The sequence below is a fragment of the Gallus gallus genome, chromosome 3 (assembly GCF_016699485.2).
Source record: "Gallus gallus isolate bGalGal1 chromosome 3, bGalGal1.mat.broiler.GRCg7b, whole genome shotgun sequence".
Taxonomy (NCBI): Eukaryota; Metazoa; Chordata; class Aves; order Galliformes; family Phasianidae; genus Gallus; species Gallus gallus.
In genome coordinates, this window is record NC_052534.1 from 11,222,046 (window position 1) to 11,234,544 (window position 12,499).

At 41.4% G+C, this 12,499-nt stretch overlaps 1 long non-coding RNA gene and 1 other non-coding gene across 3 annotated transcripts in view; one reads left to right on the plus strand and one right to left on the minus strand.

The window, feature by feature from the left end:
* Positions 1-12,499, minus strand: part of LOC421268 — a 225,516-nt gene that overhangs the window by 99,471 nt on the left and 113,546 nt on the right. The window lies entirely within an intron of this gene.
* Positions 5,170-7,394, plus strand: LOC101751139. The gene is made up of 3 exons (XR_001464071.4): positions 5,170-5,273; positions 5,558-5,625; positions 7,009-7,394. It is a non-coding gene; the product is annotated as an uncharacterized LOC101751139 (long non-coding RNA).

Sequence of the window (12,499 nt, forward strand, 5' to 3'; positions counted from 1 at the left end):
AGCTGAGTTCACAAATGAAGGGAGGACATGGCTTTTAAGATTTAGGCTAAATTTAGAAGATAGTTATATGTGCATCAGAGTAATACAGATCCCACAAAAATCAGTGGTAATTTTCCCATTGATTTGAACAGGAGAAAAGTTAGATTTGTTTGTATAATTTCTCAAGTTCCACCTAAGTATCCAGAAATCAGATGCTTCAAGTGGAAGGTTTAAAAAAAAAAAAAAAAAACCAACTTAGTCACTCATTCCAAAATGCATCTGAAAATCACATACTAAAACAATGCTTGAGCAGCCAAATAGAAATGGCCTAATTTTCAGAGATACTGAGTACTTCCAGACTTCAATAATTTCAGTATTCATCAGCTCTTAAAACCAGACTACCTGCTTTGAAGTATCTATATGTAGGGTTAAGTACCTAATTTGGAGTGCCCAGGTTTGAAAAATATCAGCCTTAAACCCCCTGCCATTTCTCATGCATATCCAAGTAAATTCCACAAAGAACTTAGGCATCACCACCGCATCTAAAATGAAATCTTTGTAATTTCTTTCACCTCGGGGGTTCAGTGGCACAGACCCTGCATTTTGCTGCTAGCATCATTCTCCACAGACATCTAGTTGCTATTATTTATTCACCATAGTGAATATCTATCCCAATTCCCTAATGAACAATTGAAATGGATTGCAATAAGGACGTGACACACAGGAATAAGAAGCCGAAATGTATTTCCCAGCTTCAACCTCCTAACCTGAGGGAAGGTTATGATGGTTGACATGGCTGGGGTCAATAGCAATTGGTTCTACTGGTTACTGTCACGTAGATACTATGAATACTTCTCATGGCATTTCAGAGCAATCCTAGCAGTTGATAAATCAAATGCAGAAGAACCTTAACTCCAAATGTGTTATAAATAATCTCAAAATGGAAGAAAAAAAAACGCAATAGCAGAACTATATTTCAAAGCAAGAGCGTGAAAAAATAACAACATGCAACTCCAGTCAATACAATCAATCCTGATAACAAGAGCAGTCAATGCAATTACATTTTATAAAATCAATGTATCCTCCTAATACAAAAACCAGGCAAGGAAGGAAATGAACCAACATCCCCCTCTCCATCAGCATGTGACAATTACAGTTCCACCAAACACAGCTAAACAAGGAGCAGAGCAAGTGTAAGATCCTGATACCTTGGCAAAGGAGCCAGCACCACATAAAATACTCAGTCCAGAGGACAAGATTTTGCCTAGCTGTTCTTCTATGTATAAATCCATTTTCATCCACTGATATTAAAATCTAATTCATCCAATAACATTATTTTTCTGAATGTATGTTGCCAGGCTTCATTGTTGTCTCCCTATATGTTAGAATTACAAATGCAAAGTATGGCATTAAGTCAAGCCATATGATTTCTACTGCTCAGGTAGAATAACTTGTGGATTGTCATCTCAACTTTCCTCATGAATTTAGGGCACAAAAAGCCTGGATGAAAAAAGTTGGCCTGATTTGGCTATTTAAGAATTGTTTTCAGTCGGCCAAAACTGAATTCAAGGAGGTCACAAAAACCCATTAATATCTTCAGTTATTTGGTATTAAGAAAATTAAAATGTTCAACTTCCTGTCCCCTCCCTTTCCACATAAGGAACCACGACTGTAGTCAGCACAAGCACTGCCTATGGAAAGCCTGCGGAATGAGGCTCTCAATACTGCAAATTCCCAAGTGGTAATTTTAGGTTTTACATCATTTAGGCTAGGGATGATCTGAGCCCTGAGAGACAGAGAGCCTGAATTAAGAGAGACAGAACTGTCCCTAATTAAGAAGCAAGTTTTAGGTTTGAGAGCATTTGATGCACTGGACTGCAGCATGGCAGGTGTAATGGTCACAGAGAATCAGGTGAGAGAAGAGTCACACCATCTAACCCTAGGTATTTAACATGGGGATTAAGCTCTTCTCCTCTCTCCAGGGAGCCATTTTTTTCCAGAAACAATACAAGAAGTTTGGCTCCTAGACAGGGCATGTGAGGTAGGTGCCCATTAGCCCTCTAAGGCTATTCTACAACGTGTGGTCATAGTGATTGAGAGAAAAACTCTTTCTATCAGGTTCTGGATAGTAATGCCTGCCATCAGGCTATGTACACACTTACCCCCATCACCTTCTTCCCAGAATCTGTTTGGGAAACTGTCCAAAATGAAGATGTCATTGATTTTATTCATGCAGGATTGCAAATTGGCTTTAGCCACAGCATCCTTATGCAATAGTTGGTTGATCATCGTTGTTTGTAAACGATGAAAAGAGTCTCACAAAACTAAAACAGAACTTATTACTTTGGTCTGTAATTTCATAACTAAAAATACAGCAAACACACTTCAAGTAAGCAATCTATTTTCCATTTGACTAATACAGAAGAATTGCAGATATAAACAATTATTGCTGTTTCATTATGAACTTGCATGCGTGAGAGCTGGTACATACTTCTGCTGCATTTTTCTTTTTCCTCTTATGGCAAACATCCAGTCTTAACACCCCTTTCTCTTGGAAGAGAAAGTTGCTGCTATTATTTCCTGATATTTCCAGCTACATACTCCATGTGCACTTTTTTCATCACCAGTGTTTTACATGTGTATGACCAGCCTCAAGCAGTCACACGATGACAAAAGTATTTGTGAATCCCTGATTTGTTACCTGCAGACTTTTCTTGTAGCATTTTCTCACCAGTTTTAGGATGTGCTCAGGAAATCCCCATGGGATTCTACGGATCAGATAACATGAAAGGGTCTGTAACGCTGACACGTTGAATTGTGGACTACTATAAACAAAATAGTAATCTCTAGGCATCTTCTGAACCATCCATAAAGCTGCATACTTCGTACTGGAGATGGTTATGGCATGATCTAATGTAATACGCTGAGAGAGAAACAAAATAATAAAGATTAAAGAGAAAGAAACAAAGTTGAAGAATACTTTGCCATCCTATTATTTAGTATTTACCTCAGCTATACTGAGGATTTATCCTTTCAGTATCTAAGGAAGGAATATAAGAAAGAAGGGAACAGACTTGTTAGCAGAGTCTGCTGTGACAGGACAAGGAAATTTGGGGGAAAAAAAATGGGTAAAATTAGATTGGATATAAGGAAGAAGTTTTTTACAATAAGGGTGGTGAAGCACTGGAAGAGGTTGCCCAGAGAAGTGGTGGTGCCCCATCCCTGGAGACATTTATGGTCAGGCTGTGTGGGGCTCTGAGCACTGATGGAGCAGTGGGTGTCCCTGTTCAGTGCAGGAGAGTTGAACTAGATGGTCTCTAAGGTTCCTTCCAACTCTATGATTCCTTCCAATTCTATGATTCTAATAAGTTAGTTCTTATAGAGGTGCCATCTTTAGTTTTGGCATAGTTTAATAAGTTTCAGAATGAAACCCATTGAACTGGAGCAAAAGAGAATTGCTAAATAAGAATATCCAAGTTCTTCAGCTTTCCTGGCAATGCTTGGGTGGGCGTGCAAGGGAGCTGATGAGAAGCAGTGCAGCACCATGTCATCTGTGTAACCCACACCACGTGGTGGGCAAACAGCTAACACCAAACAGCTCTAGCACCCCACTGCCACAGAGTGTCACCTCTGCCATTGCTGTGCCAGGTGAGACTGACCTCAGAGAGACCTGGAATCAGCACAGGTCTTCCCATCTGACCTCAGTGTGCCCTGCTAAAACTCTTGGCCACCACAGACATCGACTTAAGATTAAATGTTCATCACTTACTAAAGAACCCAGGCAACTAGACCATCCAGATGCATCAGAAGAAGCTGAAGGTACTCATCTCCACCCAGGTAATGCGCTGCTGTAAAATATGGGCTGTGGTCTAGGTCACAATCACAGCCTGCCTCTGAGCCAGCATGGCTTTACAAAACCAGACGATAAGGCAAACAGCCACCAGGACATACCCAATAGCCATGTCTTCCAGCAGCAATTTGTACAGGCTGAAGTCCCAGTAACTTTTGGCAATTCAAGTCTATCATGATTGCTACAGCTGGGTTCAGCTTCATGGTCTCAGCAAGACCTTCAAAAACGATGAGGGTTTGAGATTGAGCCAAGCTTCTTGTCAGCGCTTCATACTTCAAGGCATTTGTATTTATAATTCCTGTTACTTAACACAACAGATCCTGGCATGACAAATCCTAGAAACTGTTATGCTGAGATCTTCGTTTTCAGGCTCTGCACCAGAGCTTAACTAAATTAGAAAGTATTTGTATGGCATCCCTTTGAGCTGCTGGTTGATGTTTTATGTTTTAATGTTTTAAGTAAAGTTTATTATGACAAGTCAGTGAAAGTGCTTTTAGTAGGTCAATAAATCATGGACCTATCATATCACTGGGTGACAGCTATGCAAAGCATAGAAGGAAATTTGATATTATTCCAACAAAATAGCAACTACGGCTACTTCCAGCTTAGCTGCAAATCCACATCAGTCTGTTGATTGTGAATTGAATAGGTAAATAATTATATTTCAGGGAAGGGAAACAAGGTCTTTGTAGATTTTTATCTGTTTGGCGATTCTAGAACTCTCTCGTGGGGAAAAAAAATGATTTATTTAATCTAAAATGATCCTCTGGATGCCCACCATGGAGTCTGTTCTATAATTACCTAATGTGGAGGAGTGGGGAAGGGGCTGGGGAGTAACACAAAGCAGATGAAAAAAGAGGATAAAAAGATTTCTGAGAAGTCGAATTCAGTTTTGGCATCTCTCCAACCATATGGAAATCGAAGGGATGTTAAAAAAAATTCTAAGGCAGGATGCACAGGAAAAGGGTAGGAAGTTTCCCTTGTCATTACTGTCAGGAGAAAAAAAAACAACACCTTCTATACAGCACAGCAGAACACCTGTCTGATCAGGAAGTGTGACCAATCTTCAGTAGGAAAGCAACAGTGATCCAACCATACATCAAAACTGTTTTCAACTGATGGATGTACATAAAATGTCTCACTTGGAGGAAGCAGAATTTGAAGGGAATTTTGCAGAGAGAAACTGTTCTTACTCTCTTCCACCCCACACTGCTTTCAATTGCCCACTATACCTTTTGACAGCAAGAGCAGCTGCAAATTGCCTGGTATGGCCATTGATGTATGTCTAGCCATGGGTCTGTACTCCATGGCTGCAGTATAACAGCTATTACATCACAGAAGAACTCACGGCTGGAAGGCATCAGGAGAGACTCATGTTGAAACCAAGTGTCTTGTTAAAATTAGACTAGAGAATCTACTGTCATGTTGTCTTCAAATGCGAAGGGTAAAACATGTGGGTTTATTCTGGATGCCATTTCTTTTCTGATTATGAATTAAGGGACTTAACAAATACAGAGCTGTCTGAGAGGGGACTGTAGCACTTAAAACTTGCAAAAACTGCCATGGATTCCTCTGGCTTATGGGCTAGCTATTGGATCAGTTGCACACCGCAGTGTGTCGCATAAGACCTGTAAAATTAGAAAATTTGGGAAATGTATTTTACTTTGTTGTTGCCTTATCACAGGATCCAAGCCACTCAATTACTTGCTTCTTGTGTTTTCTTCTAAGGAGGGGAAATGCACTCCCAATTTTAGAAGTGAATCAGAGGAGAAGGTACGATGAGTCTGCGAAGGCAGGTACGAGACAACTGTATCAACTCTACATCTTTAGAGGCACCAGTGCTTCACCTATTACAGTAACCTTCTTGCTCTGTGAATGAGACCCACATGAAGTCATAGAAGCTAATGTATGAGCAGGTTCAACTGGTAGAGCAAGACTTTCTAGGAGCAAGCTCAAAACCAAAATGATTTCTGCAAAGGTCCGTCCCCAGGATTTTGTATGGGATGCTCCAATGCTCTTCCAATGAAGGCTCAGCAGAAAGGCAACATTGGTCTTGGGGAATATGTGCAAACACACACAGTCTAGGTACATTTGTGCAAGTTGGCCAGTGGTGTTGGCTTATCCTAGAGTGAAAATGGCAGGCTTGATCGAGGAGAGGATTGGAAAGGTGGCAGCAGGGTTTGCTCTTTCACTGCCCTGTTCAAAAGGCCAAACCACTAAGCTGGTCTGCACAGACCTACAGCATAGTGCCACGTCTGATCGCCCTTGGGGAGATCACTTTTTCTTGTCTCTGCTCCAATGAATACCTTGTCCTTTTTAAAGGGATCATATGGGCCAATTATCATATGTACTCTATTTTAAAGCTACTGGCTACCTTACATGGAGAGCAAGCCAGTGGTAGCAAGTCCCTGACAACTTTTTGCACTCCAGTTGCATCTTCACACTTCCCTAGGGGGTCAGAGCCCTACTATTCTAGGTTCTGTATAGTGGGAAAAGGGCATTTTCTAGCCTTAAAAAGACTTTCTCAGTGTTTGAAACACAAATGAAGATAATACAATATCGCAGACTCGTCTTTGCACATTAGAGCACTGCTCAAATGACTTGCAGACTCAGGCCTGAATGGAAAGGCTGCTAAGCAGCAGTATCTGTAATGCCATGAGGTTTACAGTTAATAACTAAGCAATAAATAAATAAATAAACTATGCCTGCGAAACTTCAGAAAATCATTGATGAATTATCTTACCTCTTGCTTGACAGAAAGGCAGAAGAAAGAAAGAGCAGCAGACAGTAAAAGATGAATATACACTCTTATTCTTAAATAAGCACCTTTTTCAGTACTATCGTACTTACAATGTATCACATGATTGGATGGGATTAATTACAATTACAAAATGAACATAATTCTGCATAAAATATGGGGTCCAGCAGTGGATTATGAAGATCAGAGGGTAAAGTTGGTGCCAAATACAATAACGAAGGCAAAAATGGGGGATTGAACAGAGAAAGATCCCAGCAGGGGTTAAGATAAATATGACATTTTTTAAGCACATACGGAAGGAGAGGGCAGTGAAGGAGACAGAAGGGCCTCTTAAAAATGGCAAGGGTAATTTATTGACACAAGTAGTATGGGCATTGTTTAAGAAAAAAAAATGAAATGAGTTCTTCGCCTCTGTGTGCAGAGAGGATAGGGGACGGATGCCAGAAGGAGACATAAGTTTCCCACAGGAGAAAGAAAAATGCTTCAGGAAATCAGGATCATACCAGTGGTAGTGATCGAGAAAGCGGAATGTCAGGAAACAGGAAAAAAAAAAACGGCGAGAACAAACGTGATGTATCCCAAAATCTGAGGGAGAGGGGAAGAAATACTACGGAGACGCTGAGAACCTGGAAAGCACTTGGCGGGAAGCCTGTCTGTGCCGGCAGAAACCTGACACTGTGCTACCATATGGTTAAAGCTAAATTCAGGTTATGGATGCCACCCAGCAAGCTGGTATTTTTGCTTCAAAGACCTTTTGGCAGCAAAGGAAATTTTACTAGCAATAAAAAGGCCAGTCGTCTTTGCTTCCTTCTTGCTTGCCCGGTTTCCCTTCCACCACCTGCTTTGTGCAAAGTTATGACAAAAAAAAAAAAAAAAAAAAGGGTGCCTGATGGAGAATATTCCCAAGTAGCTGTGTGGCCACTCTGCTTCCCACCAGCATCTCTCAGATCCCCCACTGTGACTACAGGACTTTGTAGCACTCCTGACGCACGTTTCTGCCTTTAAGTTGTGGTCTTTAACAGTTCTAGAAAACAGAAGACATACCAGTGATGCAGAGAATTTACATTAAATTGCAAAAATCTGTGAACTTGGTCCATAAAAGCTATGGACCCTAAAGGACTTGGCTTGAAGTACATAGACTCCAAGAGAATTGCCCACATACATACATTTGAATACATATGCTACTGACAAAACGAAGATGCAGCAATTAAATCGGGCCTACAGCATGTGTATCGTATATATGGGAATAGCAAACAGAGCAGTAAAAGTACTAACATTTGAGGGAGATGGTGTCAATGACATGCACTTAAGCAAAGACAGAGTCAGGCCTTAAAAGAATTTGTGGGGAATTTTGCCATACTAAGAATAGACAGTACTTGGAGCAGCCATGGGGCAGCTGCTATTCGTAGAACTTTAGAATGGCTGTTCTAAACTTAGTGTGCAAGTAGTCAAAGGTGGTAAATACTGAAGGATATGCACAGATGCTACCAGGAAAAAAAAAAAAAAAGCTGACTGAAGAGCATGGCCAGTCAAGGTGCTGAGTGCCAGTTCCTCAAAGGAGCTATGCTGATCTACACTGGTTGAAATGCAGCCCCTCTGTGCTTCCCCTCCTAGCAGTGAGAGTCAGCAGCTCTGCATCACGCAGGAGCACTTGTCATGGTGCAGGGTTATATGCACAGGGCCTAATCCCACCAGCAGCCAGGGCAGACTTTTGAACAAGCCCAGGGGGTGGGATTGGACCTCAGATGAGGGTTCCTAGTCAAGTTAACCGGCATTACTCCTCTGAGGAAAGCTTCAATAGCACTCCCAGTCAGCACAAACTGAAGCTGTGAAAGTAAAATGGGTTGGTGCCAAGCGCAATCGGATGCATTGGATATACGTAGTGCAGGTGTGGGGAGGACAATGGGGAGAATTCAGAGACCCAGCGTGAAACTTCAGTGATGAGTGGCCAGGGGCTGTGCTCTTTGGGTGAAACTCTGCCCAGCAATCAGTCAGCGACCTTTGCAGACGATAATGACATGCCTAAAATAAATAGAAGTGCAGCTGAGAAATTTAGGACAAGACAGAAATAAGAGCAGAAGCTGTAACTCTTTGGAAGATTTATAATTTATGATCGCTCCATGGCATGAGCTCAACTGTGACCTCTCAGCTGGCAGCTGTCTTTATGCTGCTTTCTCCTTCCACCTGCCTAGTGAGAAAACAGCCACCGTCTCTGTGAGCATGGATAAATCTGTCATCCTGACTTACACAATGAACTCTCTGGAGGGAGACTGAAGTAGTCCAGAGAATAAATCTAGCCCTGAGAAACAGTAGCAAGGTTGTCTAAGTTTACAGCATCTCCTTTTAACCTCTTTGGTGTGGACCTTATTGGCTATAATTATAGCTGGCACTGTCTGACATGCTGAAGCCGGGAATCTTCTGCAACATGATGGATGTCTTGCTCGAGACAAGTCAGAGCTGGACACAAAAAGCATCCGGGACAGGGCAATGATGCAACACACAGCTCTCATCTGACGTGGCAGCCCTGGGCTTTAAAGCCTTTCCCAAGGACATCCAGGTGGGAAAAGTGATTTTACAAGAGAAAAACATCTTTGTTGAAGTGCTCACATCACAAGGATAAAGTACTGAGGTACATTATCAGATTTTAAGGCCAAAAAGGCATCATTAGTTTAGATGGATTAACAGGCTCCTTCCACTCCTTCCAACCTTCTGATGGAAAGGTGGTAGACATCAACTTAGAGTTGTACATAACCCATGCCAGAACCACATCATTCTCTAATAAAATCCTGCTAAGGCAAAGCATCCTGGCATGCTACAGCAAAGTATGTCAGACATACCAAATGGCTGGCTGTGAATAGAACTTTGTTGATAAAAAGAAAAAAAAAATAATCTGATGTTATTTGTTTTTATAAACGGACTTTTATAAAAGGACTGTAATTCAACTGTGTTGTGATAGATGGTAAATCTACTGTAACGTATAGTGAATGGCCCACCACTCTGGGCACCTATGTTGAACACCTCCTCTTCGAGGCTGTTGTGCTCAGCTGCCTTGAGGACACCTTTCACACATATTTACAACATGTCTAAATCATCTGTTGAGCCACATAAAAAAGGGTCCTTAGTACAAAGGCAAGGAAACTGCAGTATCATACAGTGTTACTGCTAGGACTGATGCCAACACCACAAAACCTCCTCTGGGAAAGCCCTTTATTCTCACTAGGCTTTAGGTTTATTCATGCATTTTCCTTCTCTCATAACTCTAGTTTGTACCCAAGCTTGATACAGTCTCATGAGTGAAGAATGTCATCACAAGACACTTGCAAACGTTCAACTTCACCATATTGTGGCTCTGCTCTGGAGGCATCAACAAATGGTAGAATGAGTCGGGAGGGAAAGGCTCCTAGATCTCCATCAGCACTAACAAAGACCTCTCCCTCAGCTCTTATCCATATTCTTGCTTTGCATCCAAATCCTTGAAAGAACAGGGAGGCCTTAGATGAGATGCAAGAGCCCTGACCTAAAGAAGGCTCCATTTTCTGAGACGGTTTCATGATAAAATTTAATGCAAAAAACAAGTACTTGGAAGGAGTCATCTTCCAACTATTTGGATAAGCATTTTTGCCACTGAGGTAGTCTACATGAAAGAAATTGGACTGTGAACTTTCAGTCTGCTTTTCTAAGGATCAAAAAGCAAGCTGTCATGGCCTCGCTTCTCTACAAATGTCCCCCACAGGTATCAAATACTCTTAACTTACAATTACCTGAACAGGTGCAGGAGGTACATGGACACATCCGGTACCATGCAGAACAGGGCAGTGAGTAAAACCACAGCTTTGCATACAGTTTGCTTTTTAAACATGCATTTCCATATTGCTTAACAATCTGATTTTAAAAGCATTTTGTTAGAAGCTGTGCAAAGCACATTCCAGTAATGGAGATGTACTGTGGTTTCCAAGATTTAGTTCATAAAAGCGTTGTGGTAAACCCAGAGACTGTTGACAGCACAGCAGTGCAATGTAGCGTAACTTCCTGGTGGTTAAGGTAATGATCAGGTGGCATGTGACAGAGGAAAAGAAGGGAGAGTGAGACAAAGCTAGTGGACAGTGGAGGCAAATTGCCATACCTCGCTGTTCTCCTGGCAGAGCTTTTGTCCTCAGGCTTTTCACTCCTGTGTTTCAGACACCATCCTTCTCTTTCCTTGCTTCCCCTCCCACAACAGGACTTGTATTCTCACTTTTCAGCCAAGGGTTTATTCCCTGCCCCGGGATTACATCAGTCCAAAGTGATAAACTACACAACACAGGATGGAAGGAGAGCAGGTGAGATGTTAACATTCCCAGTATTTTTATCAGAACATTTATTTACTATTATATTCACTGTGATATGTACTACAGCTCATCACACATTTGATGACAGTACACAACGTGCTGGCGGTACCAGCAAGGCTCCCTTCAGAACACTGCTCACTGTCCACTCAGAGTGCCAATGCCTGGAGTGATAGATGGAGAGGGCACAGAGGCACAGACTGCGGTGTTACAACTGCAGCAAGCCATTTCTGTCTTCCTTGTCATTTATGTCCGAAAATGGGATATTATTGCTGGGCCTGGATACAGAAACTAAAAAGAAGTCTGGGGAATAGCAATAAGGAATGTTGTTTGCTCAGCAAGATTCGGGAAGAAAGGAAATGATCTATTTTGTGAATTGAAATTATCCCCTTAATGAATTTGGCTCACTATTTCTAGTAAAAAAAGAAAATTTACCCAGGCTTTATTTTTGTAAAAAATGTCAGCTGTCCAAAAATACTGAACAGCTGTCCTGAAATAGCAGATTTTCCTGTATGTTTTCTTTATGATTCAGTCCATTCCATAATTTTGCAATGAGAACTGCAGACAGTTCTATTTTGCTTGCAAGAAATATGCACAATATGGCATGTGCCTCATAATCTTCTGTGATTAATGTATAAAAACACAGTCAGAACATATTTATATGAAGGCTTGTAGAATTATAGAGATTGATCTTGGTTTCACTCACGGCCAATGGCTAAGGAGTACTTTAATCTGCTACAGGTGAAAAGGTAATGCAAACACTCTTGTGTTTACTTAGGACAGCGATTGGGAATATTTCATGCCATATTTCAAATACAAACACTCTTTGGCCGTCTCTGAGTCAAGGAAATATAAAGTCATTAGTATATGGTTTTCTACAATCTATTGTAAATATTAAAATTACACAGGTCATTTGACCCAAATTGAGATTTCTGCCTAGTTTCTTCACAACCTTGGCTTACAGGGGACTGTGAGAGGAAGCAGTCTCCACCATGGCACCACAGTGCCCTAAAGCCCACTCCATTATGAAGTGGGGATGGTGTTTCAGAATATTATTGGCAGAGGCTTCAGGCCACCTCAGGACTGAGAGCAAGAGACTGATGCAATTTGAGGCAATGAACAAGTCCCCCTTGACTTTTAAGACTAGTCTTGAACATTTTCTTGAATCTGCCATATTTGCTTTGAGACGCAGTTTAAGATCAACTGCTGTCACCTGGATTACTGGATTGACGATGCGATGCTTTCCCAAGCAGGCTCCAAGGAAAACCTGCACATGCCAGCCATGCTTGCATCTTATCTGAAAGCATTATTTCATGTAGGCTTGGACTCATTTTCAGAGCAACAAAGGAGACCTCTTAGAAGGACATAAGACGTGTGAAGGTCATGCAAATCTGCTCCTTGCAAACAGCTCCCCTTTAGGAGGATCACAATTTACTTCATGTGTTTCCTTGTAGGAGGCTTGAGGTTCTGCTGCAATCTGAGCTTCCAAGCCTACAGCAACCCTGCATACTGCTTGTGTTGAGCATGCTAAGGAATGACTCTCCTTCCTAATCCACTCATATGAAAATTAAGTCAGTTTTATTCATA